A 6787-nucleotide genomic window follows, 5' to 3' on the forward strand; every position below is an offset into this window, starting at 1 on the left:
CCAAGACAGCAGCATCAATAAGTAAACATTAAAGTGAATAAAACATTGATTACAAATAAAACAATAATAAAGAACAACAGTGCAAAAAGGTAGGGCATAAGATACTATCACAATACAGTATTTCTCATAGGGAGAAGAAGCCTTAACTGTTAAAAGCATTCATACTCTTCCCTAAAAGCTGCTTGGATTATATATTTCAAATCTATTAACCCTTTCAGTACCAAGCCCAATATTAAGTGGCTGCACCAAAATCCCAAGGGGTTTTGGTTGAGAATTTAGTAACAGGGGCTCAAAACAACAGTACAGCAGTCATTTTGATTGGCTGAAAAGGCATAAGGTTGAGAGAGCCATAGAGCACTATTGGGATTTTAGGGTAGCTCCGCTTGAGTGCCAAATGGCCCTAGGAGGACTGAAATGGTTAAGCATGGCTTTATTTGGATTTGCAGAACCAAGACAAATGATGTCATATGGGCAGAAATGTGCGAAAGTGACACACAACGCATGAGGAAACAGTAAAGTGTGGAGGAAGCCTTCTGACAAATTTGGTACAGTAGCCTACTGAAGATGGACGGATAGAGATAGCCGCAGCCAAGAGCGCAAGACAAAACTTTTCCTGACCTTTTCAGTCTATGTCCATACTAGCTAATCGGCTGAAGCCATAGCTAGCTAATTATATGATACTGTCCCTATGTCTGAGTTTGGAAAAAGGAAAATTAAGTTCAACTAACATTATAGTTAAACTACACTTGAAGATGCATGAACAAGGGAGATAAATGTTATCTATGTTAACTGTCTAGGTACGTTATATTCTATTGGGTGCCAAGCAGCAAAGCTGGGCAGGCACACAGTGTGTTTGTACCTTTTCTTATTCTCCATCATCATCATCATCTGGTTTTGAAATTTTGCACACTGATTGACGACAGTTCCATGATTCTTTTCGGCAAGATTCATGTCTCCACCTTGAGTGCTCTAGAGCCACCAAGGGTCAAAGTTGGAGGTACATTTATGCATGTAACTTTTGAGCCGTATGCCTGATTTTATAAAGTGAAGATACCTTGAATCAAGTCGAGTTCAACACACGTCAATTTAGACTATAGTGGATTTTCTGCCACTCTGAAAAAGTTTAGACATTTGTACACCGAATCTTTGGTCAACTGACATAAAACTTGCTATCACTGCTTGCAGCCACACTTTTAACATATTCTGATCAAGTTGCCATGACGACCCTGCCCTTCAACCCTGCTTGCAGGTTTAATTATCCACCGTCTTTCACCTGATTGGCCGATGCACAGCAGCCGACTGCAGGCAAACTCGGCAGGTTTTTTTGTGTTTTGCTGCACAGGATTGGTTGCCTGGAGAGCTATCGTCTTTGACTGCTGCTTGACTATTGGAGATTGGTACCGTCCATTATTACTTCTGGCTCCCCATACAGTCATACCAAACACGGTTTGTGGGAACAATACTACGCCGGCTGCCTTTATAGCAGTGCTACGCGTTATTGTTACTGGTATGAATAGCACAATTGCGCGAGTTAGTTTGCTGCAAAATTAAGTCTCCAACCTGGTGGCTACATTATATCGCATAAGTAATATTTGAGATAAGTTAGAGATCAGCCTGAAATGTACTTTTAAGCCTCGTCAGCTAATTTTCAATGCATAAAGTATACTGCAGCGAACAAATTGACTGATTCCATCTCCACAGACCTGATCCCTGAGTGAAATACCACCAGTTTGCGTCATATACACAGGTACCTAGCGCTGACTAAAGTAGCCTATTTCTTTCATCGCCTTGTGACCGCCTGTGGTGACGAGAATTATTAGTTATCGATGTGTATTTAAAAAAAAAAGATATAAATATATATAGCCTATTACATCAGGATAAACATAGATTACTTACTTTTGTTCGGGTTGAAGACGACTGAAAGGAAAAATGCGTTTTCTTGGCGGAATTTAATGATCAAAGAAATACATAGGATAGCCAGGTTACCCTCTGACTGCCAGAGCGCAAGGAGATGAGAATGTTTCGATCTCGTGTCTACTGCGTCATATGGCTCTGACGTCACGACACGCTGATCGCATCAAAAAGTACACACTGCTAAAAAAAAAACGGTCTTTGGTTCCAATTCGCAAAAACTGCATACAACTGAACACTGCGCTGTATAGACAGACACTGCACACAGTAGGTTAGGCTATAGTAACTGAGCTGTGAAATAATATAATTTGATCTGGAAACATATCCAGTTCCCCTTCTTACTTAAAAAGTATAAATAAGAATTCAGTCAATTTCAGCTTTCATTTCCTGTAATTTTTATCTAGACTTCTTAAACTTAGAACTTATGACCTTTTTGGATGGTAGCCGCAGGATGAATTCTGAAGTCTACGAAAACATTCTATCTGTCAACTTACAGAGAAATGTGTCCAAACTAATTGGGAGGAACTTCATCATGCAGCAAGACTGGCCAAGTTAATCACCAGAAAACCCCCCTAAAACAAACAATAACTGAAAGAGGCTGCAATAAAAGCCTGGAAAAGCATCACAACAGTCAAAACATGCAACAGTTTGGTGATGTCAATGGGTTACAGGCTTGATGCAGTTATTGCAAGCAAGGGATATGCTACCAAATATGAAGTGTTATTTACTTTCATTTACTTACTCTTTGTTCCAATACACACTTTTTAAGGGGACAGCCTACCCATTTAAATACCCAGTAAAATACATAAGAATATGACTGACCTTTACAAAACCATTTCTGGCTGTTTGAGCACACAGGAGATCAGAGGTTTCCCCTCTTGGCCCTGCTAACCTGGCAGAGCCCCAGTCAGCGCACAGATCCACGTTCCTACGTCTGTTCCTGGCAGCTCTCTCTGCATGGGGTGGATGCGTGCGCGTCCAAATGCACGCTCCATAATGCAACCGTTGGCTGCAGGTTTCATTTCAGTACCTTTCCATAATGAGTTTTATTGTAAACCTCAGCTCTTGGGCTAGTTGACGTATGCATGTCTTTGTGAAACAAATTGCCAGTGTTCTTTACTTGACATTTTTGAATCAGCCTTGTATACGGTTCATGTGAATGGTATGAAAACATATGTTATTCTTTTGTAATGAGAATGGATAGATACGCGTCTGAGATGTGTTCCGTGAGCTGTTTCAAACAGAATCCCTGCCAATGGTCTGCCAAATCTGTCTGAGTATGCCACATGAATATCAGGCAAAGAAGAGACAAAGTGCGAGAGACACAAAAATGAAAATAAAACTGAAAGAAAATGCGTGTGGCACACCTAATGTAATGTAACAAATATGCATAATTTGAAGTTTCACTGAATATTCAGATAGAAATATGAACCACAACCTGTAATATTAATGATCAGGATTATGTTTTTTTTTTTATGTGAAGGGAGAGGGTGACCACAGTGATAGAAACATGTCACACATACAGCAGGCTAGGTAATGGGTCAGCTTGGTCAGTTTAGTAAGTTCAGAGTATGAACCAGGTTAGTCCTCACCAAGTTGGCTCCCTTTCTTAGCACAATGCATTTAGCAGCTAGCACTGGCAGTGGTTTTTGGATAAACTTTGGTCTCTGCTGAGAGAGAAAGGTTGTGGGGCCTTATCTTATCCCTCCCTGCCATGTCTGACATTCAGCTTAGATAACAGCGGGATGCCAGTCAGCCAGTGGGGCTCATATCAGCCCTGTTATGGGTCTGTGACTGTGGGGGCAGATATCGTGTTTTTAAGTAACTGTAATAGTCAAACTCAGGGTAAATTCCAAAGTCTGTGTTTATATAGCTGAAGTATAAAGTAGAAAGCTGAAAGAAAGACTCGCTTGTGCCTGGTGGGAACAAGGGGGCAGTGGGGCTGTGAAAAACTGGTATTCTGAGTATTCTTTAAGCCTATGGGTGGCACTCTTCCATAACAATGACTGATTCTACGAAGCCAGTTGTAAACTGAAAACCAATCGCACAATCAGTCATGGTATTCTAGACATGAATGGCATCAAAGGACCCCAGTGTAACCACTGGCATCATCGCAATGTGACAGCATGTTGAATTGCGGATGTTTTGCAATTACCAGTTTTGCAAGTCAGTTCTCTAAAATTCCATTGCTTTCAATTATCAGCAGTGATTGAGTGCGTTGAACGTTCTCATGCTGATATTTCTCATATTTGCGATCTTGCACATTAAAGATACAGTACACTGCTACAGCCAGCTGTGATGGTATAGATCACCGAAATGGTAAAATATCATTGTTAATATAGACCATGAGGAGTGGTCATCTTTGTATCGAAGATGTCATTTTATTGATAACATCTTAACACATTTCCTTAAAGTTAAAGAACACAGATAGCACATCTGAGAACAGACCAGTAATAATCAGAGAAATATATGATTCACATAATAATCTTACATAGATAGAAACCTCAAAAATGAAAAACACGAGCAAACATGGAGGCTCATCTTCAGAGAAACTGTATATATATTTATATCATGAGTTTTCAACAGGTGGATTAGTAAAACGATTAAAGAAACACAACATAGTTCTTCGCTCAGAGTTGTCAGGGCAGTGGAGAGCCACAAGTGGGTTTCTATTTCTCTCTCTCTCTCTCTCTCTCTCTCTCTCTCTCTCTCTCACACACACACACACACACACAATATCCTCTTTCTACTCTGCACCTTTGCCCATAACCTTGTGCAGATGTGTGGAGTCTGCATGCCCCAACCCTGCCGTTTCCTGGCAGCTCCTTCCAATGTGAGACGGTGGTAGAGTTTTAGGGAGCAAAGGGTTACGAATATGATATGAAGTGACTCAGCTATTCCAAATATAAGGCTTTCTGGTTCATCAGTCAGTCCCCAGATGGCAAGAGTAGCCGCTGTGCGAAGTGAATGAAAGCCATCTCCATTCTCACAACATCACAATCGGCCAAGAATACTGTGTGGCCGCAGTGGTACCATATTAGTCGCTCTGAAATTATCTTGAACCTTTTTAAAAGTTGTCTAAGGGTGTCTAAAAGGTACAAAGAACGTAAGTAAGCATACATTTGCTGTACATAAAATTAGATCATGGACCCTAATGTATTTTATATTTTGCAGTCGTCATAGCCTTGAGATAAAATGAATGGAAATCCAAGTCAACGGTGAGAAGATTTTTGCTCAAATTAATCTTGTGCTTTATAATGGATGACACCTGCCGCCTGCTGGTCAATTGTAGGAAATGCAGCTATAAAAGTATTGGCAATTCTGGAAGTCAGTCACCTGAACCCGTTTCCCCCTCAGTTCCCTCTTTATCAGTTGATACCCTCACTTACACACATATACTTGCAGACACATCATCACACAGAGTGACTAACCTCTGCCTTGACAACAAGGAGTCCTGTATAAAAACATGCCTTACAATCATAATTCATGATGTCATCATCATCATCATCATCATTGTCATCATTTCATGACAAAAATACTTTATGCACGTACAAAGCTCAGAAAATAGATAAAGGTTCATATATTACCAGCATTCAGTAAAAAAAGAAAAGAAAATAAGAACACCTAAACATATCTTCCTGTCAAAATGTTCATGCAAATAAATGCCATCTATGTAGTTTTACAATATATTTTCTTTTTTAAAGTTAATCTGATATATATGTATTTTATGTATTATTTTGCAATGCTAACACACAAAGAAGAACATATGAACAACACTGTCAGCATGCTGCTATATTTCCTGTGAAGGGGGGGGGGGGGGGGGGGGTCGGGGGGGATTCACATGGTCAGCAGTCTCACGAACAACCACGTTTTTCTGAAACCAACCCCACATTTCGCATCTCATAGGAAATAAGGGTCAACCCCAAAACAAACAGAAACAGCAACAGCAGACATAAATGAAATGTCCACACAGGTTATTCTTGTGTGAAAACACAGGAAAACATTTTACATGACTTTTTAAAATATAGCCTTTGTAATCATTCATGTGTATGATGTCACAGCTTTGTTCCTTCTTTTGAGGTCACCCCCCAATTTTTCAGGAAATTAGGTGGGACAGAGATGCACCTCATTTGAGAACCTTTCATGTGAACTGCGTTGCCTGATTTGGAAAACGCTCCCCTTCATGTTAAGGTTGAAGGAGGGATCACATACATCAAAAAAATAAAGGAAATGCATAACCATGATAAGTATGACACATCAAAACCAAACAATACGCTTAAATAAATAAATAAATATAAACCTGAGGACCGAGAGACTGTGTGAACGAATGTCCATTTTAACAGCGGTCTCTTTTCTTTCAGACGCCTCGGCGCATTGCTGCCCTCTGCTGGCGGCCAAAGAAAACGCAGGAAAAGGCGCAGTGCCATGATCCCAACACACTGCGCTGTGCCGCCGGCCGCCGGCCGCGGAACGACTGGGGACCCGGACTACTGGAAAACGTTTATATGGGGAAAATTCGACAACTTTTTAGCTCATACACGTTTTCTTTCACACTGTCGTGGAGATTCCTTCATTCACCCCCGACATGTCCACACTTCCCAATCGCACAGTCCAATGAAACACAATGTCTTGTTCGTTCCCCTCTCCATCAACGCATCCAGTTCGCAGTCCGGTAGAATGGTACATCGGTTGTTGTCATAGCAATGACAAGGACAAAAACATTCCAAACACTTGCCCACAAATTCCATTTGAAAAACAAAACAGAAAAATACAAGGGGAAAAATTGGTATAAATTTCATAGTTTCTCTGCAAATTATGTACAAAAAATGGCGAACACTGCATATTTTTAACACACAGAAACACGTTAATGAATAAG

Source organism: Conger conger, chromosome 12, assembly GCF_963514075.1.
Source record: "Conger conger chromosome 12, fConCon1.1, whole genome shotgun sequence".
Lineage (NCBI taxonomy): Eukaryota > Metazoa > Chordata > Actinopteri > Anguilliformes > Congridae > Conger > Conger conger.